The sequence below is a fragment of the Chenopodium quinoa genome, unplaced genomic scaffold, assembly GCF_001683475.1.
Source record: "Chenopodium quinoa cultivar QQ74 unplaced genomic scaffold, ASM168347v1, whole genome shotgun sequence".
In the NCBI taxonomy this organism is placed as follows: domain Eukaryota; kingdom Viridiplantae; phylum Streptophyta; class Magnoliopsida; order Caryophyllales; family Amaranthaceae; genus Chenopodium; species Chenopodium quinoa.
Genome location: NW_018743252.1, coordinates 6,171,485 through 6,192,973, shown reverse-complemented (window position 1 = coordinate 6,192,973; position 21,489 = coordinate 6,171,485). Strand labels below are relative to the sequence as shown.

General features: G+C 43.5%; 1 long non-coding RNA gene across 3 annotated transcripts; it reads left to right on the top strand.

Moving 5' to 3' along the window:
• Window positions 1–257: 257 nt before the first annotated feature.
• Window positions 258–3,766, top strand: LOC110735107. Of its 3 annotated transcripts, XR_002514000.1 has the most exons (4): window positions 258–521; window positions 656–777; window positions 1,206–1,274; window positions 3,189–3,766. It is a non-coding gene; the product is annotated as an uncharacterized LOC110735107 (long non-coding RNA). The 3 variants fall into 3 exon arrangements; XR_002513998.1 differs by having other exon boundaries at window positions 656–1,274; XR_002513999.1 differs by having other exon boundaries at window positions 258–544; window positions 656–1,274.
• The last annotated feature ends 17,723 nt before the right edge of the window (window positions 3,767–21,489 follow it).

Sequence of the window (21,489 nt, the reverse complement as noted above, 5' to 3'; positions counted from 1 at the left end):
GGATGTACCTCCGTTTGCCTATAGTAGGCGTATATGGACCCAGAATATCCATGCCCCATTTTGCAAATGGAACCGGGCTGTAGATAACCGTCAGATCAGTGGCCGGACGGTGTATGAGTTTGCCAAATTTTTGACACTTAACACACTTCTTCACCATTTCCATGGAGTGTGCCTCAAGAGTGGGCCAAAAGTAGCCTGCCTTAAGAGTGGGCCAAGTTTTGAGATTCTTCCTCAGATGTGAACAGGTTAGTTTTACATTGAAATTTGTTGCTTTCCTTTTGGTGTACTTGTTCAGTTTTGACTTGGTCTATTGATATTCTTGTCTTTTTGCATGAGCAACTTATGTTTTTCTTAAGTGCTTTTTTGTTAAAGCTGTGTGAAAGGCCTATGATGACTAGTGGTATTTTTGAGCTCTTGTCAATATGTGCCTATGAAAAAACTATTATCCCAGTTCTGAGGCCTCATCCCAGCTTTTGTGTTTTCTTGAAACCTTGCCATGGGCGTAGGTTCAGCTGTGCTGTGTAAGGATACTAATACATTAGAGGTTTTTATACTTGTAAATATAAAATGCGCATTTCCATTCCCATGTATTTTATTAGAGCTTCAGTCACTGGTTTGAGAGAAACTTATTACAATATCCCTCTCTATTTCCCAGATTGAATCCTGATCCATGTGCGGACCTTTCTGTACTTGGATATTTGCTACTCTTTCTCTTAAGCGTGCTAAGGATGGCAGCGCTTTCTCTCGCTGGTTTTTTCTCCCTATATCTAAACCTAGGTTTTACTTTTTTTTTATTTTTAATTCATGTTTTTCTGCTATTAGTGTTGTTTAACCCTAATTTTTTTCAGGCTTGTGTATTCGATACATCGCTGTTTGATTTCGTTGTAGACTTCTGATTTTTAGTTGTTTATTTTTGTTTTGTGATTATAACCAGAGTATTCCTCACGTTTTATTATGTAGATTTGTATTTTGCTTGCTTAAACCTGTTTGATTTTCTTCCTGCTTTAAGAATGGTGAATTTATTCTTGCTTCTAAGCTGAATGAGCGATTGTTGAATGTTTAGTGGTGTTTATTTAGCTATGACTGATAATATTTGGTGGTAAGTTGGTAATTATTGAAAAGTTAATGATTATAATTGGCAATGAGGAATAGATATGGTGTTAATTTTATGTGAAAAGTTAATGTTTTGATCTTGATTAATTTAGGACATTGAGACATTGGTGGATGAGGTTCAGGAAGCTAGACGAATCAGATTGAATCATCAGCTATGCAAGGTGTGTCAATACATAATTTTATTGTACTTTTAGTAAAAGTCTTTCGGTAAAAGATCATGGTTATATCACCTTATATTTATAAAAACTTCAAGGACACCTCAAATTATCTTTTGATTTATCTTATTGGTCTGTCAAAAGCACTGTGTTTGTAATTTGCAAGTGACATAGCTCATGCAGATGTTTTGCCTTAATATTTCCTGAATCTTCCTTTCCTGATCTCTTCTTTCCCTATATTTAGCTCCTGACCTTGTATATTAATGAGTGCTTTTCATCCAAAGGTTATGGACATGGAACATGAACTTCGAGCTCTTAGGCTTCAACTTAGAGAGAAATCTATATTCCCGGCTAATCTTCAAAAGAGGTTTATTTATGTTATAACTTTACGTTGAATCTGAATATGGATTATAATACAATTGATTTAATAGATTGAACAAGGAATTCCCTTTCTTCAGCTTAAGAGCTTTGCAACGAGTGGTCTTATAAGCAATTCAAATGATTAGAGAGGAAGGTGAAAATTAGCATTTAAGGTAGTAAGACAAAGCCTTTTCTATTCAATGTGATAACATAGTGAGCAATTATTTCAACTTGGAAGCAAAATCTCAAAAGTGTAGCACAGAGTAACCATCTGTTTGGGTATAATTAGTAAGAATGGTCAGCCTATAGTTACCTTGTGCTCAATATTGGGAAGATTTGGACTTGACTGACCACAATTATCTGATGCTCTGTTGAGAATTGCAAGTAAAGAGGGGTTCCATGGGACGTTGGAGTAGTTATGACAACATACAACATGACAGTGTAATTTGTTCCTAATTTTAATGCTTGTTGTTTTGTTTTTGTACTATTGGCTTTCTATTTAATTGTGAAATTGTTGTGTTGCTCTTTTCTCTTTGGTTATATATAGAGTGGTTTGGTTTTGGAGAGTCTTATTCTCTTCTCTTCATTTTCTTTTGGCTGTAAGTATATGGTGTTTCAGAGGCTACTTTTTTTTCATTATACAGTGTACTTTAACAAATGAACCTTGATTACTGAACCTATATAAAGCTAAATCTGCTAATTCTAGACACCAAAAACTGAATAGATTTCAAACTACCCTACTATGATGCTAGACTTTATAATCATATTGGATTGTACAGTGATACTCAGAATGATGCTTGCTAATGATAATTTAGTTTGAAAAATTCAGACTTTACTATATTTGTTGGTTAGAATGGTTTTTGTTTGGTGCATTTTATATGATTTGACTACTCAAATTACAAATTAGGTTTGTTATTGTTTGTATAGTATGGCATTGAATAGGAAAATCTAATTTGAGTACTGTGTTATCAGGGGGGTTCGTTTTATTAAGCTTTTGTGATGATTTGTTCCTTTGGTTGTTTTTCCGGTTTGGTTTGCTTAGATTCCTTTATTTTTCTGAGACATTAAACTATCCATTCAAATTTCAGAGGAAATAGTTCCCTATTAAGCTTAGTTTTGCCATGACTATAAATAATGCCGAAGGCCAATCTCTATCCCAGGTTGCCCTATATTTAAACACCCCTTGTTTTTCACATGGACGGCTTTATGTTGGTCTATGATTAGAGTTGGCTGCAGGTATGCTTAATAATTTACCTTTGCTTACAGTTCCTACTCTTTTCCCTCTCCCTTCTACTATTAAAAAAGCTGTTTTCTTCAGCCTTAGTTTTCTATATATAACTATATACATTCTCTTTGTGAACACTATACAAATGCTCTCAACTTCAATTCTAGATTGAAGAATCCTCTAATTTTGTAAGCCTTGCTAGCTATTTCTTTGCAATGATTACCCTGATAATATAAAGAGGTCCAATTACTGATGTCATCTATTAAAAGCTAATCTTAGATGTATTTTAAAAAAGATATGTTGCCACTAACACATGCTTTCTTTCCTTCTTACAGAAATAGAGAAAATCGATTTATAAATGATGGATTTAGGAGGGAGTTAGCAAGATTGACGATATAGTGAATTAAAATGCAAAACACGTGACTTATAGGTGCTGTAATACAGAAGTTCATAGGTGAACTTTTAATCAAGTAGACAGATTATTATTCATTCAGATTGGACCATTAGATCACATGTTCTTACAAAGCAAGGATTTCTAACATGGGTTTACAAAGCAAAGCAAGCAGTAGCAGAATAGCAATAGCTGAACAGAAAGCATAACACAAAGTAGCAGAAGCAGAACAATAGTAGTAGAAGCAGTAGCAGAACAGCAATAGCAGTAGCAGAAGCAGAACAGCAGTAGTTATGATATCCTGGCTGTGATAGTTCTTGGAGTTATCGGAGGTGTTCTAGGCAGCTTTTATAATTATCTTGTTGACATGCACTATCGTTCACAACGTTGTTTAATCCCTATTTTGATTATGCTTGTGAATGTAACAGCACCAGGCCCAACAAAACAGCTATATGTTTTTTTTTTCAGTTTTTTAAAGTGTAATATTACAAGTTATTGAACAAAATATATGTGTTTTATGTATATTAGTATTATATATAAGTATTTGGTACAATTTAAGTGAAAAAATTGATAAAAAAAAAATAAAAAAAATTTTATTTTTTTGAAGCACTTTTGGCACCGGTTTTGGAAAAGAACCGGTGCTAAAAGATTTTTTAAAATATTTTTGGAGACTTTTGGCACCGTTTCTAAGATAAAACCGGTGCGAAAAGTTCAGTTTTTGGCACCGGTGCTCCCCCAGAATCGGTGCGAAATGTATGGGATTTTAGCACCCCCAAATCCCCACCGGTTCAAAATCGGTGCTAAATGGGGGGTTTGAACCGGTGGGGATTACGTATTTTCGCCTAGTGAAGCACCAATAGCTGATAAGGTCAGACGAGCTCCCGGTATCAATGAGGATCCGGCCCACTCGTTGGTTGGAAACCTTGCATTCGATGACTATGGGGTTATCATGAGGCCGCCTGACCTTGCCCCGGTCCTTCTCAGAGATGATTACCTCAGGGAAGAAGTCTTTGGATGCCTGGCCCTCATCCACTGAGTTGACCTCCAGCTTCCTGATGTTTTCCTTGGTACCCCGGATGGTAGGACCCCCTCCCACGAAACCGCTTGCTATAGTAAAGATTTGCTCTTCATTAGTGTCAGAGCTTATAGCAAGGTTGTCAGGCTTCTTGGACGGCAGTCCACTGTTTGTTCTGGGGTTACCCTTGGACTTCAAAATGTAGGAGTTCAAAACCCCCTCGCCAGTTAGACGATCTAGTAACCGCCTGAGGCTATAACAGCCATTGGTGTCATGGCCTATATCCTCATGGAAATGGCAGTACTTGCTCTTGTCCCGGCTTTTGTTGGGACTTTTCATTGCAGCCGGTTTCTCAATGGTCAACTGGTCTTTAATCTCCATGAGGATGGAGGAGCAGTCCTTGTTGAACTCGTACTTGGGGACGTACGGCTCCAACTCTTTCTTTTTCTTCTGGGACGGCTGACCAGAATTGTCCGCCACCTAGACTTCTTTTCTTTTCTTGCTCTCTTCTTTTTTAGCCGGCTGAGAAGACCGGCTCTCCTTTTTGTCGGACTTTTTAGGGTCCGACAGCTGCTTGATGGCACAGAGCTCCGTTGCCTGTATGTAGGCTTCGGCTAGCCACCCTTTTTTTGACCAAGTCGACCCGTCTTTCAGACCCTTGAAGAAGTCTGTGTAGGCGACTTCGTCAGACAGCCCCTGAATCTGAATTCTCATCAGATTGAACCGCCTGACATAGGACCTTAGCCCTTCTCTATCTCCCTGCTGGATAGTTCCCAAGTCAAGACTTGTCTTTTTGGCGGGGATATTCATAGAGAAGTTGGACGCGAACAATTATGCAAGCGTCTTGAAATTATTGATGCAACCGGCTGGCAGATTGCCAAACCATCGTTGGGCTATGCCCTTCAACGTCGCCGGGAAGCATCGACACCAGGCGACGTCATCCAACCCCTGTAAGTACATGAGGTTGGTGTAAGCCATTAGGTGGTCTTTCGGGTTGGTGGTACCGTCATAGATACCAACCAACACATTCTTAACCTTGGCCGGCTGAGCCGCCTCGGTTATCTCCCTGGAGAACGCCGACGGCTGTTCCCCAAGGTTTAGTAGCCGGAGCTGTGACAGGATCTAGTCGTATCACCTAATCAAAAGTAATTACCTAAGTCCTCTAACTAAAGTAGATAGGGAAGTAGGGTCGAATCCACAGGGAAACAGTGTTCTTCTATTCCTAATCAACAATTATAATCTAAATTATCAGGTAACCAATTTGTATTTGTATGAATTGAACTAATAATAAAACTAAGAAAATTAATCGAAGGAATAATCAATAATAAAAAGTTCTAGGGTATAGGTTCACCAATAAATAATACTCCAGGGTAAAACATACGATCAATTATCAATGCATAAATTAACCAGATTATAAAGGGTTGTCGCTATGTATTGTAATTACAAAATTAATCTACTGGTATTAAATCTCATCTCTCGAATATCGACCTAACCATTAATAAATTAACATGTCTATTGAAACTAAGCCTAAACATCAATTCTCATCTGTCGAATCTCGAATCAATATTGCAAAACTCATACAATTAAACCAGGCCTAATCTAATTGCATAGCATTAAATCAATCAATAGGAAATTAATCAAACATCAATAATAAAAAATAATAAATTACCCCTTCATATTATTCATGGATCCCCACAACCCTAGAATAGAAATCTACTCTGACATAAATAAATCTAAACTAGACATGATAATCAAAGAATGCATTTAAATAACAAATTAATTAAATTGCGGAAAATAAAGTAAGTAAGAAATCGTACCAAGAATTAACAGAAAATATGGAATTTATTGATCAAAAGGTTTAGAGAGAGAAAGTACTCAAGAACAATAAAAAGCTGAAAATCTAATCTTGGAGAAAATAATACTAGCTAATACTACTGAAAACGTAAAAAGCGTGCTTAATCATTCACTAAAAACCGTATTTATACTCCTACTAAAATAATCTAAACATAAAAATTACAAAAAAGAATAAATAAAAATTCCCTTCGGAAACACGCGCCCGGTCAAGCAAAGGGCCGCCCGGCCGGGCGCGCCTTTTGTGTGTCCTGAAGCTTCCTCGCGCCCGGTCGGGCGCGTATCCGGGCGAAGCGTGCCCGGACCTTCTCCTCTCGCCCGGCCGGGCGCGCCTCAGGGCGAGCGCGCCTTAGGGCGAGGGCACTGCCCACTCGGGCGGATGCTTGGGCTTACTCTTCTTCGTCCTTTGGGCCTTGTTACCTTAGCCCAATTCGTCATCCTTCTGGGATCGAATTGTCCAAGCTCCAAATCTCCTCATTGAGCCCTTAATCACCGGATTAAATCATCAATTACGGTCTTGGGCTTTGAAACACGATCATATAAATACGTTTCAACTCCAATGCTCGCGGTGGCTCCACTAAATGCCGAGAAATGCACCAAATCTGCAATTTCCTGTAAAATAATGCCACAACTACGAAAACACTAGAAAACGCGTATTAGTAATAAAATTGGCTCTAAAGAGCCAAAAATACTCCTAAATATGATCACGGACGGGGATAAAATAACATATAAAATGAATACATCAAGCTGCCAGTCCGTTGGCTGGACCCCCAAAGAAGGTCGGCTGCATGTAGGGTGATCCATATGGGATGTATGGTTGTTGGAGCATATATGGAGCCGGTTGGATGATCTGAGGGCCAGTACGTGCGGACGAGCCGCGTGACTGGCTCTCTCGGTTTGTTTCTGAATACTTCATCGAAGTATTTTGGAAACTGTCTGGGTAAGTCGACGTTGAAGCCGACTCAGACAATTGTTGACTTCTCTTCTGCTGGATTAACATCCGGATATCTAAGTAAGTCTTTTTTTAATATATCCATCTGGATGAACTTGCCGGATGACCTTCCTTTTCCCTGATTCAGGGAAATGGAGCTTTGATAGATCAATCATGGGTCCATCCGTCCCTTTTGGTTTAGGGTGAAGAGTAGGCACACGATCCTTCATGTGCTTCTTCCCTGAGGGAGAAGGCTTATTGGCCGACTGACCCATGTTGGTGCCAGTCGACTTGTTTATTAGGTCCTTGATTTCCCCTTTGAAACTCTTCATGAATTTCAGGAGTTCGTTTCTAGTAACGGGGGCAGAACCCTCCGCCGCCTAGGGTTTCCCAGTCGGCTTGACGGTTGGGTTGCTTGGACCAACTTTGTCTTCACCCCGTTCCCTTGTTTCCTTGGAACGGATGCGTCTTGTTCTAAGTGACCCATCTAGGGCCACATAGGTGTCGACATCGAATTCGTCACCACTATCTTGTTCTGTAAGACCTCTACTCTGGCCAAAAGCTGGTTCTCATTAGCAGGCGATACAAACTGCTGTGAAGCCATCTTAGAAGTACTCTCCCCACACACGGCGCCAAATGTTTCGGGGTTTTTGGAATCCCTCGAGAGAGTTACAATTCCAAGAATAGATGTCAACCGTCTATACCAGCAAAACCACGAAAACTCCAGTTGGGTAGAGTTCTACCTCCGACGATCAAGTTAGAACGTGTCCGGATGTATAAAAGTGCGAAATGTAAAGGTTTTTCTCTCAGATTCCAAGAGAATTTTGCAATTAATATTGTTTCGGGGTTTCTGGAGCCCCTTGGGAGAGTTACAATCCTGAGTATGCGCACCTGACGTCCCTACCTGCAAAACCACAAAACTCTAATTGGGTGGAGTTCCGCCTCCGACGATCAAGTTAGTATGATCCCGAATGGTTAAAAGTGCGGAAAGTAAATGGATTTTTCTCCCTAATTTAGAGAGATTCCGCAATTAATATTGCTCAGTTTCTGGTATATGGATGTTTGTGAATGACCAATAAATGACGAGTTTCCTCTATTTATAGCAGATGAAGATCTGCTCCCCCATTAGGGTTACAATGCCACGTGTCAGCATCCGATTGGATCCCAATGGGCCTTTAAAGGGCTGCCACGTGTCAGCACGATATTAGACCATGTGGCATAAGCGATTTTTACCCGAAACATTTTCCCCTCACAGGTGTGACATGGCTTGCCACATGGCGCCTGTGACACGTGTCACATTCCGGGAAGGTGACGATTTATCTCCTTCCCTCCATTTTTTATTTTTTGAATTCAAATTTTGGATACAAATTTGAATTGGAGGGGGAGGTGACGATTCGCCTTCTGCCCCCCTCCTATAAATTGGAGACCTCCTCTTCTCATTTGATACTTTGCGAATTTTCACAAAAAATACTTGAGAGAAAAATGCTCTGACACCAGCCGCTCATTAGTGCAACTAGCTTCTTCTTCCAGACGCATCCGGTTACTGGTTGAGTACTTCATTGACCCTTTCTAAGGTACCGTCTAACTTGATCAATTTCTTGATTTCAGTAGAGCCACAGCCGATCTTACACCATCTGGAGCACTTTTAAGCGATTTATTTCACCAATTGCATATAATAGACCCACAGCCGATCTTACACCGTCTGGGGCACTTTTAAGAAATTTATTTCACAAATTGCATTCCATAAACCCACAGCCGGAAATATTCCGTCTGAGGGATCTTCAAACAATTGCCTTCGAAAACTTGCATTCAACAGACCCACAGCCGAAAATATTCCACCTGGGTCATCTTCAAACAATTGTCTTCAAAACTTGCATTTCATAGACCCTCAACCGGAAATATTCCGTTTGGGGTATCTTCAGACAACTGTCTACAAAAACTTACATTGCATACACCCTTAGCCGGATATATTCCGTCTAGGGTATCTTCAAACAATTGTCTTCATAAATTGCATTAAATGGACTCACAGCCGGAAATATTCCGCCTAGGTTATTTCTGAGCAATCTTCATAATTTGATTTCTATAGACCCACAGCCGGCCTTGTGCCGTCTGGGGCATCTTCAAACAATTTTTTCTTTTTAGATCTGCAATCATAGGACCCTCAGTCGGGCTTGTGCCGTCTGGGGTATTTTTGTGCAATTTTCCTTCAAATACTACACCTTATGGATCCTCAGCCGGTCGTATACCGTCTGGGGTAACTTGGAGCAATTTTCAAAAAATGCACCCCACGGCTACCGTTTGGGTTATCTTGGAGCAATTTTTCAAAAAGGCACTGGGGTATCTCTGAGTCATCTTTAAAAACTGCTTTCTATAGATACCGCCTAGGGTATCCTTGAGCAATCTTCAAAAATTGCATTTTATTTGATACCGTCTAAAGTATCTTTGAATGATTTTCTACGCAAACGCATAATTGTTTGCTTTGTATTTCAGCTTTCAGAACACAAGCAATCGGAATCTTTCCGTCTGTGGCATCTGCAAGCCACATCTTTACATAACAGTCTTCTACAAACTTCTTCGACACTTCAAGGTACCATCTCTGCCCTTCGTAACTTTGAGTTTTTCCCGGTTGCATAGGTTAGATTAAAATGAACATGCCGATAATTACTTCGGATGCTACAAGGCGGCATCCAAAGCCGACCTCCCGTTTCCCCTCCACAAAACAATCAAAGCCATTCTAAGGGGTTATGACCTTGGCGTCTGGCAGCTCACACCCAACTCTTGGGTGAACATCATTGGAGACGCCTAGCTGGGAGGCGTTCGCGCACATGCACTACCTGAGCCGTGCCCCAAACAGCTGGAATGCGTGGTATACACTGACCACGCATCCGGAATACATGATGACATTGGAGAAGCCCTCCAAATGGACAAGCTGGAAGAGCAAATTTTACTTTGTCTCTTCCCCATCTACAGCTGCAAATCACCGGCAGCGTCATTACAACAAGAACCCAACTCTGTTGGGAAAGAAATGTGCCCTCCCAAGAGTGCCGGCTGAGGCTTGGGATGCCATTATGAGCCGGGACTGTTTAAGAAAACTACACAGCCACTGGATGATGGGACACAAATCATTGTCCCTAAATTCTGGGTCCCTCATCTGGACTAGTTCAGAGACGAGGCGTTCCTTTCCGCCTGTGGTCTCAACACCTTTTGGGACAAAGGTTTACAGCTTACCCAGCGATTTATGACGCTTGTATGGTGTTTGAATGCTCTTAACATTTTTCTTTCTTTACTATTTTGTAGAGAAAGGACTTGAGATGACTCCACCAGAGAAAACGCTGGCTAAGTCAGCCTCCAAAATAAGGAAGGAGCAGCTCGAGCAAAAACGGGCCCAACTTGCAGCCAGAGGCGGTGGGGTAAGCACCGGCGGATATTTAACCGTCTGTATGTCTTGCAAACAGTCTTGATTCTAACTTGTTTCTTTGCTATCTTTTGCAGACGGGGAGCCAGAACGTTCCTCGCTCCTTAAGGCAGATGGTGAGGAGGCCGGAGGAGGAACTCCCTCAGCCGGCTTCACAGAGGCGAAGGGTCTCAAGCGGCCTTGCACCAACATCAGCCGGTATAACACCGGCTCCTGAAAGGCCCACAATCGCAGGCAAAAGTCTGCAAAGCCTAAGTTTAAGCTCGGGGCCGGCTGAGGCCGGATCTAAGGAGCCTGCGGCTCCCACAGGCCGGGTGCTTACTGTTGCATCCGGCTTAAATGCGACTGGGGGTGGTCTCACCCCTCAGCTAGAAAACAAAGGTACGGATTTCCCTTTTGACCCCCCCTGGCCACTTGGGCCTGTTCGAGTCAAGTCCCAAACTTCTCAGTCGAGGGATTCTTCCGGATGCCGGCTGAATATAAGAGTCGCTTATGCCCAACACTTAATAAATATATCTCATGATGCAGATACTGCTTCTCGTTTGCCGGATATGCAAAATTATTCCAAGAGAATGCTAAGGACCCTCACCTGGTTTGAGAAGGTCGCGGTACCGGGTGTCAACCAAGTCAACCTTGACCGCATCACCTCACTGGTGGCTGAGGTAATAATACCAGTTGGGGTACTTTTGGGCAATTTTGCTAATTGCCAAATGTATTATTTTGGGCAATTTCTCTAATTGCCGGTTGTTATATAACTTAACTGACTTCTTTTCCGCCTGACGTTGCAGGTAATGTTGAGGGTTGACAGGATGAAAGCTCCCTTGCGGAAGAAGCAAGAGGAGGTAAGGGATGCCCAGAGACGGGCAGCCGAATTAATTGATGTCTGTCAATATAACTCCCTAATGCTTGAAATCCAAACTAAAACCCAGGAGATGAAACTGGAGGAACTCATTCGGGAGCTTACGTCTGCTGCTGATACAGCCAACCAAAATGCTGCCGACTGGAAACTCCAAGTTGACAAACTCAAGGATGACGTCAAGGCCTTGGGGGAGGCTAACAAGGAGAATGCTGAGCTGAAAAACGAGGTCACCCGGCTGAAAGACGAGCTGGTTAAGACCAAGAAGGAGCATTTAGACCAGCTGTCGGCTGAACAGAACTGGCTGGTCACCGAGAATGAGTGTGACTGTGAAGCACGCATGAAGATGGCATGGTCCATGATCCACCCGGACACCGACTATGCTTTCTTCGACTTGAGGTACAACGCAACAGAGGTATTTGATGCTCAAGTACTCGGGCTTCAGTAGCCGGCGCCCTTCGAGGAGTGGGCCGACATAGGGGATGAGAAAGCAGAGGAAGAAGTGTCGGGTGGGGCAAAAGAAGCCCAACCCTAGCAGACCCAAGATGCCCCTAATGTCGGTCAGGGCCAGCTTCCGGAACAACAGCAGCAGTAGCTCAATTTTTTTAAACTCTTACTTTCATCCGGCCTCCAAGCCGTGTAGTTTTGTATCTCTTCTTCCGGACAAGGTTCCGGCTAACATTTTAACTTGAAATTTTTATATATATATATATACAGACTTTGTCGGTTCACTTTGCTATTTTGTTTAAATTATCGATTTTCTGCAATTTTGCCTAGAATGGATTTTTTTTATGTTGCAATTTGTATTGGTATATGCCGGATGCGTTAGCCCTGTCTGCCCCTGGATGGTTGTTTACTTAAATAGTTACCAACTTGAAGCAAGAAGCCGTCTATGAGCATCTAGATGAACATACAGACGGTGTGTGACCGTTTCAAAACAGAATTGAACCCAAGTCGAATCGGCCGCTGTGCCGGATAAGTCAAACTTAGGATACGCGCTTAACTACTGTACCGCTGTGCCGGTTGGATGACATGCAGGCGGCTTGTGACCGGACGTATGCATATGAAACCAATTTGGATAAATGATAATGTTAATGGAAATGGAAGCTGGTTGTATTGCTTTTTGGCAAAAGCCGGCTGAATACCAATATTAAAATTCACCACCTGTATTGCGTTGGGGTAATAACCGGGTGTATCTTGATTTTGATAGGTCATTCAAACGGCCATGGGTTATCTTTAACCTAACCGGTTAAAGTCGTTTAAGTCTATGACTTGTAAAACAATGTACCACCCGGAAGGGAGATGTTCTCTTCGACGAATTCTCCCAAATGAGCGTTGCCGGATGCCTGCTCATGGTTAAAGCAGGCGGTTTAAAATATGTTGGCCTTTGGCCTTTTGAATAACTAAGTTAGGTACTTAGCCTTCTACTTATTTCGAGCAAACAGGTGCCCGGATGTGCATTGCACATGTGGGACTTTGAAGATGCCCGAGTGTGCATTGCACATGGGACTTAGAAATTGCCCGGTTGTGCATTGCACATGGGACTTCATACAAAAAACAATTGAAATAAAGTACTCTTTTATTAATATACTCTGTTTATAAAACATTTACAAATCCTTAGAAGTAGTACTTTTTCAAGTTGTCTAAATTCCAGGTTCTGGCTAGCTGCCTGTCGTCTGGTGTTTCCAGGCGGTAGGTGTCGCCTCTAACTTCTTCAAAAATCAAGTAGGGGCCCTCCTAATTAGGGGTTAGCTTCCCTTGCTCATTTTCCCTACCAGTTGCCTCCATCTTTCATAGCACAAAGTCCCCCACTTTAAGGGGTCGTTTGTGTACTCTTTTGTTGTAGGCCCTCGTCTTTCTTCGTCATGACGCAAGGCGGCATTGCCCCTGCGCTCCGGGAGTGAGTCCAATGCAAGACGCATGGCCTCCCAATTGCCTCTTCATTATAGATCATGACTCGAAGTGTTGGCTCATAAAGTTCAATTGGCAGGACGGCTTCAGTGCCGTATGTCATGAGAAACGGGGTTCCAACGGTTGCCCCTTTTTCAGTTGTTCTAATGGCCCAAAGGACGTGAGGTAACTCATCCGCCCAAAGACCTCCCGCTCTTTCAATATTCTTTTTTATGTCGTCTGAGATGAGCTTGTTAAAGGCTTCAACTTGACCGTTTGCCTGGGGGCGGCCAACGAATGCAAAACAATATGAGATACCCTGATCTCCCAACCAACTCTTGAGGGTAGGCGTTTCAAACTGAGGACCATTGTCAAAGACCATAGACATAGGAACCCCAAACCGGGTGATGATGTTTCTCCAAATAAAGGAGATGACATCCTTTGTCTTAATGCCCTTAACCGCCTCTCCCTCTACCCACTTGGTGAAGTAATCTACAGCCACTAGAATGTATCTTCTTCCGCCCGATGCAGGCGTATAAGGACCTAAGATGTCCATGCCCGATTTTGCAAATAGAACCGGGCTGTAGATAACCGTCAGATCTGTTGCCGGACGGTGTATGAGCCGGCCAAACCTCTAGCACTTGTCACATTTCTTCACCAATTCCATGGCATCTGCCTCAAGGGTGGGCCAAAAGTAGCCTTGCCGCCTGGCCCTCTTTGCTAGAGTCCTGCCACCTATATGTGATGCACAAAAGCCCGCATGCAGATCCTCTGGCACTTCTTTTCCCCTTTCAGGGGTAACACACTTCAGCAACGGCTGGAGGTAACCCTTTCTGAAGAGTTCCCCCTTATACATTTCGAAGCTTAGGGCTCGCTTTTTCAGTGCTGGCACTTCTGAAGGGGAATCTGTCAAAGTGTCGTCTACCAAATAATCCCGGATGGGATCCATCCAGGTAGAGCTTCGGTCAAGAAATCCAATGGGATTATGTTCAATGCTTCTTTTTTCCATGACTTCCCAAAAGACTGACCTAAGCGTATTTTCTAACCAGTTTAGACAAAGCATCCGCCTGGTTATTTTCTGACCGGGGCAACTGAATTAGATGGAATTCATCAAGTGTCCCAGCCTCATCTTTGACCGCCTGCAGATACTTGATCATTGTCGGATGGGTGGCCTCGTAGTCACCATTGAATTAGCTAACAGTCAATTGAGAATCCAAGCAGGCGTCAACTTTCCTCGCCCCTGCCGCCTTACACATGTGTATACCGGCTAGCAGGGCCTCATAATCAGCTTCATTGTTTGAAGCCTGAAACTTGAATCGTAGTGCATATTTAAATGTATCCCCTTTCGGAGATTTGCAAATTACGCCTGGACCACAGCCGTTCATAGTAGAACTTCCATCTACGAATAACTTCCAAACCTGATCAATATACTCAAGCTGTGCCGGCCTAGTCATTTCAACAATGAAGTCGACAAACGCCTGACCTTTCACTGCCCGCCTAGGTTCGAAAGTTATCTTCAGGCTTTGCATTTCAACGCTTGAGTGGCTGATCAATATAGACAATCATCGGATGAGGCAAAAAGTAGGGTTTCAACCGCTTGATTGCCTTGTAAAGGGCCAGCCCAAAATTTTCAATCATTGGGTACCGGAGCTCAGCATTTCTGAGTATATGGCTGATGAAATACACCGGGAGCCGTTTGTCGTCTCTCTCAGCAAGGAGAACAACATTAAGGGAGTGATCTGAGACGGCTAGGTACATGTAGAGAACCTCCTGAGGGAGGGAACTCACTAACCTTGGCAAAGAGTGCAAGTGTTGCTTTAACCTCTAAAATGCCGCCTCAGCTTCCTCTCCCCATTCAAATCTAGACCTCTTCATGATTGCTTGGAAGAAGTGGAGGCACTTGTCGCCTGACCGGCTAAGGAATCTTCCTAATGCCGCCAGGCAACCGGTAAGTTTCTGGGCTTCCTTGACGGTGCGGGGTGACTTCGTGTCAATCACCACCTGTACTTTTTCCGGATTGGCCTCTATGCCTCTTTGATCAATCAGAAATCCGAGAAACTTCCCAGAATCAACACCAAAGACACACTTTTTGGGATTAAGCATGACCTTGTACCGCCTGAGGGTGGTGAAGGTTTCTCGGAGGTCAGTTAGGTGATCCGCCTGTAGCTTGGATTTTACTATCATGTCATCAATATACGCCTCTAAATTCCTTCCGATTTGATTGATGAAAACAGTGTTAATCATTCGTTGGAAGGTAGCAGGCGCATTCTTCAACCCAAACGGCATCACCGTGTAGCAGTGCAACCCCTAATCAGTGACGAAGGCCATCTTCTCCTGATCCTTCTTCCATAGAGGGATATGATGGAAGCTTGAGTAGGCGTCCATGAAACTCATCAAAGCATGGTCGGCTGTAGAGTCGACTAGTCTGTCGATCTTAGGAAGTGTATAGCTATCCTTCGAACATGCCTTGTTCAGATCTGTGTAATCTACACACATCCGCCAGGGACCATTCGGCTTCTTGACCAGGAAAAAATTTGCTACCCAATTCAGGTAGTGGCATTGCCGAATGAACCCGGCATCCAGGAGCTTTTTGACCTCGGCGGCTGCCGCTTGAGATCTCTCCTCGCCATGATCCCTCTTCTTTTTCCTAACCAGCTTCTTTTTGGGATCCACAGCGAGTTTGTGGACGGCTAGATCCTGGCTGACGCCTGACATCTCCTCTACTTCAAAGGCAAAAATGTCTTTGAACTCCTTCAGAAGTTGGAGCAAGTCTGCTCCTAACTTTTCAAAAGTAACCGTCTCAACTTTGACGGTTTTGTCGGGGCGGCTGTCGTCCAGGACGACATCAATGCTCTCACAAGCCGGCAGGGGTCGGGAATCGTTTGACCTTTCCTCGGTCAGTGATTGTTATTTCTCTTTTTTGGCGGGGGCCAATTGGTCCGCCTGTCTCTTTTTGTCGGCTGCTTTGGGAGCAGGCGCGGCTTCCTTGTCATCAAGGTCAACGGGCTCCTCAGTATGGTCGGCTGCTACAGCAATCGGCTTGACGTCTGAGAGGTAGCACTCCCTAGTCGTCTTCTGGTCCCCACACAGGGCACCGACTGACCTGTTATCCCTCTCAAACTTAATCATCATGAGGGATGGGATGATGACTGACTTGGACTCGTTGAGGGTAGGACGGCCCAGAATGAGATTGTAGGCGGTCAATTCCTCGGCCACCAAGAATTTGACGACCATGTGCCGCTCTTCCCCCTTCTCTCCTAGCCGGATGGGTAGGTCAATCCTCCCCACCGGATGCACTACTCCTCCCCCAAAGCCGACTAGGGGGTGAGGAGCCTTGTGCATGTTGCTAGGCTTGTACTTGAGCTTTGCCTAGCACTAGTAGCTGATTAGGTCAGACGAGCTCCCAGTATCAATTAAGATCCGGCCAACTCGTTGATTGCAACCTTGCATTCGATGACGATGGGGTCATCATGGGGCCGCCTGACCGTACCCCGATCCTTCTCAGAGATGAAGACCTCAGGGAAGATGTCTTTCGACGCCTGGCCCTCATCCTCTGGGTTGGGTAGTTTCCGGATGTTATCCTTGGTACCGCGGATGGTAGGACCTCCGCCTGCGAAGCCGCCTGCTATGGTGAAGATGGGCTCTTCATCAGTATCAGAACTCACAGCCAGCTTCTTTGACGATTGTCCATTGTTGGGTTTGGGGTTACCCTTGGACTTCACCAAGTAGGACTTCAAAGCCCCCTCGTCGGCCAGACGGTCCAATAGCCACCTAAGGCTGTAGCAACCATTGGTGTCATGGCCAACGTCCTCATGGAAGTGACAATACTTACTCTTGTCACGATTGTTGATAGAACTCTTCATAGCAGCCGGTTTTTCAAGATTTAACCGGTCTTTGATCTCCATGAGGATGGAGGAGCAGTCCTTGTTGAACTCGTACTTGGGGACGTATGGTTCCACTTTCTCTGTTTCTTCTGGGACAGCTGACCAGAGCGATCCGCCGCCCAGACTTCTTTTCTTTTCTTGCCCTCTTCTTTTTTGGCCGGCTGGGTAGGCCGGATGTCTCTCTTGTCGGACCGTCTGGGCTCCAACGATTGCTTGATGGCACAGAGTTCCGTCGCCTGTATGTAGGCTTCGGCTTCCATCAAGGCCTCTTTGAGGGTAGCCACCCTCTTGCGGATCAGGTCGAACTTGAAGGTCGACCCATCCTTCAGACCCTTGAAGAAGTCTATATATGCAACTTCATCAGACAGCCCTTGAATCTGAATTCTCATCAGATTGAACCGCTTGACATAGGACCGTAGTCCCTCCTTGTCTCCTTGCTGAATAGCCCCTAGGTCGAGACTTGTCTTTTTGGCAGGGATGTTCATGGAGAAGTTGGACGCAAACAAGTATGCAAGCGTCTTGAAGCTATTAATGCACCCGGCTAGTAGGTTGTCAAACCATCGTTGGGCTATGCCTTTCAATGTAGCCGGGAAGCATTGGCACCAGGCAGCATCATCCAACCCCTGTAGGTACATGAGGTTGGTGTATGCCATTAGGTGGTCTTCCGGGTTGGTGGTACCGTCGTAGGTACCAACCAACACATTTTTAACCTTGGCCGGCTGTGCCGCCTCATTTATTTCTCGGGAGAAAGCCAAAGGATGTTCCCCAAGGTTGAGCAGCCGGAGCTGCCAGTCCATGGACTGGACCTGATGAGCCGCCTGACCCCCAAAGGGGGACGGCTGCATGTATGGTGATCCATACGGCATGTATGGTTGTTGGGGCACATACGGAACCGGCTGGATGATATGAGGGCCAGTACTGCGGACATGCCGCGTGACTGACTCCCTTGATGTGTCTCCGAATGCTTCATTGAAGTATTGCGGAAACTGTCTGGGTAAGTCGACGTCGAGGCCAACCCAGACATTTGCTGACTTCTCTTCTCCTGGATGAACATCCGGGCGTCAGAGAAAGTCTTTTTTGACCCATCCGGCTGAACTTGTCGGATGGCCTTCCTTTGCCCTGGTTCAAGGAAACGAAGTTTTGAGAGGTCGATCAGGGGCCCATCTGTCCCCTTGGGTTTGGGGTGAGGAGTAGGCACCCGGTCTTTGATTTGCTTCTTCCCGGAGGAAGAAAGCTTCTTTGCCGACTAACCCTTGTTTGAGCCAGTTGACTTCTTGATTATGTCCTTTATTTCCCCTTTGAAACTCGTCATGAATTTCATGAGCTCGTCTCTGATGACGGAGGTTGTACCCTCTGCCGCCTGGGGTTGCCCAGCGTGCTTACCGCCTGGGTTGCTGGGACCAACTTTGTCTTAGCCCCGTTCCCTTGTTTCTTTGGAACGGACGCGCCTTGTTCGAAGTGACCCGTCTAGGGCCACATAGTTGTCGACCTCTTAGTCGTCACCACTATCATGGTCCGTATGGACCTCAGGTTCAACCGTAGGCCGGCTGCCTTCTACAGGCGGTACAGTGTCGGATGCCATCTCAGAAGTACTCTCTCCACAGACGGCGCCAAATGTTTCGGGGTTTTTGAAGTCCCTCGGGAGAGTTACAATCCTGAGTATGCGCGCCTAACATTCGTACCTGCAAAACCACGAAACTCCGATTGGGTGGAGTTCCACCTTCGACGATCAAGTTAGTATGATTCCGGATGGGTAAAAGTGCGGAAAGTAAATGGGTATTTCTCCCTGATTTAGAGAGATTCCGCAATTAATATTGCTCGGTTTTTGGTGTATGTGTTTATGGATGTTTGTGAATGACCAATAAATGAGGAGTTTCTTCTATTTACAGCAGATGAAGATCTGCTCCCCTATTAGGGTTACAATGCCACATGTCAGCATCCAATTGGATCCCAATGGGCCTTTAAAGGGCTGCCACGTGTCAGCACGGTATTGGACCACGTGGCGTAGGGGGGTTTTTTTACCCCAAACAAATATTGCTCGAGTTTATTGTGTATATTTCTGAATGTGCAATAAATGAGGATTTTCCTCTATTTATAGTGTTTGGGGATCAGTTCCCCTTTCACGGGTTGAAGTGCCACGTGTCACCCGAGGGTTGGTTCAAGAACCCTGTGAGGCTGACACGTGTCAACATGCTATTGGGCCACTTGGACCGGGTATTTTTACCCTAAACACAAGGTACTAATCTTTGACAAAAGTTGCAATTAGATTACTGAAGTTTCAGAAGTTGCAATTAAGACACTCAAACCTTGGTTGGAGGTAAAAATTCCGGTGGTGACCTACATCAACCGGTTAACTCATTTTTTTACTTTAAAAAAAATAAAAAATAAATAAATGCTGAGTTGTTGCCTCGAAAAAGAAAAAGCCATCATTGCGTACTGACAATGGCACAATTAATTAAAAATAATTAAAAATTCAAAACCACCACCAGCCCCAACCCCAGTCACCTCCCGGCACCACCATCGGCCCAGGCTGGCCGCCAGCAGAGTCGCGCCCAAACCGCAGCTCCCCCGTGCCTGTCCGCAGGTGTGCGAGGTTTTGAGGTGCAATGAAGAAGACGAAGCAGTTGAAGAAGTAACTGCTGCTTCAAATGCCACTTGAATGGCTATCAATTCTTCATTTGTAAAGGGTTTGTTCCAATCTTCCATAACTGTCCGCAGATTAGGGGATCCCACTGCTCTTGCAATTTGCAAAGAGAAAGAGAAGAGAGTGAATTGGTTAAGATGAAATCATATATCACAAAAGAGCAACAACTACAAATTAATCAATTATCCAAGTTCCAACAATAAATCAGCCACTGCAATTCAATTAAATGTCGAAATATTCCAACCTTAATGGATTGAACAAAACCTAACTTATGTAATTAGCCACTTTTATCCAATTATTATTATCAATTGCTCGTATGTAGATAAAGCCTGTAATTTATATGTATTTAAACAAAATTGTGCAGTTTTCTAACCTAATTGAGTAGCATAAGTAAAAGTAATAGCTTTTTGAAAATACCGTGAACTGGGTTGCTACCGTCCAACGTCGTCAACAACTCAACAAGACCGAATGACGGAGAAGTGAAAGAACATTAAGAAGGTGAGAATCACCCATGTCTGGCCAAGCAAAAAACTTAAAATACTCATCCACCATCGCAACCGCTGTTAAAACTTAAAATGCATATGAGGATTGAGGAGTAAAGGTACGGCGGTCGGCGCATTTAAGGGGAGGGATATAGCGGTCGGAGCAGCAAGGTGCAGCGCTCCGAAGCTGAGGGCCGGCAGACGGCCAGGCTGGTGGGAGTGGGCTGCCGTGATAGGTGGTTAGGCTGATGGGGTGGTTTTTTAATATTATATTTTTTTCAATCAATATGTTGAAAATCACCAAACATTAGTACCTTCTATTTATTGTGTCAGCAATTTAATTTTTTTTTTTTTTTTTTTTGCAAATGGTAACCTGTTGTAGTGTGTGAATTTTGATTTGAATACTCTATCTGCAACTTTTGAAACTTTAATATTCTATCTGCAACTTTTGACAATCATTAGTACTCCTTTTTAGTTTACTTCTTTAATATTTCTAATCATATTTTATTCTTCTACCAACCCTACTTTTTATATTTTATTACTACGTATCTTCTATTATTTTTCCTAAAATTGCGCATATGAAGAAATATAACAAGTAATAATTAAAATACGAAGGGAGTATAATTTTTTTGAGGAACTAAGGGAGTATAATTTTATTTAACGGTTTAACGAATAAATCTAGGGAAATTTTACATGGTGGCCTCATGGTTTTGAGTATTTTACGTGGAAGACGAAGTTTTTTTCAGCTCTCTTTAGTGGCACCAAGGTTTAGAAAAAATGATCATAGTGACCTTTTTTAGGTTTATGGCTAACTTTTTTAGTTAAAATGGTTAACCTTTGATTTTTTTTATTAAAAAATTATTTAAATTATATTTTAAAATAATAAAATTTAAAAAATAAACAAAAAAAAAAATTTCCCAAAAATTCCCAGCCACCCCGCAAACCCTAACCTTGCCGGAATCCAGCCACCCCCGACCACCGAAACCACCTTCCAGCCCTACCCCCAACCACAAAACCACCAAAACTGGTCGGTCGGCCTTCCACAACCCGGTGGTTGGCCGGTTTTCGGCGAGGCTAGGGGTGGGGTTAGCGTTTGACGGCGGGGATAGATGGCTTGGAAATTTTTTGGTTTTTTTTTTTATTTTTTTTTTAAATTTTATTATTTTAAAATAAAATTAAAATAATTTTTAATAAAATAAATCAAAGGTTAACCATTTTAACTAAAAAGGTTAGCTATAAACCTAAAAAAATGTCACTATCGTCAATTTTTCTAAACC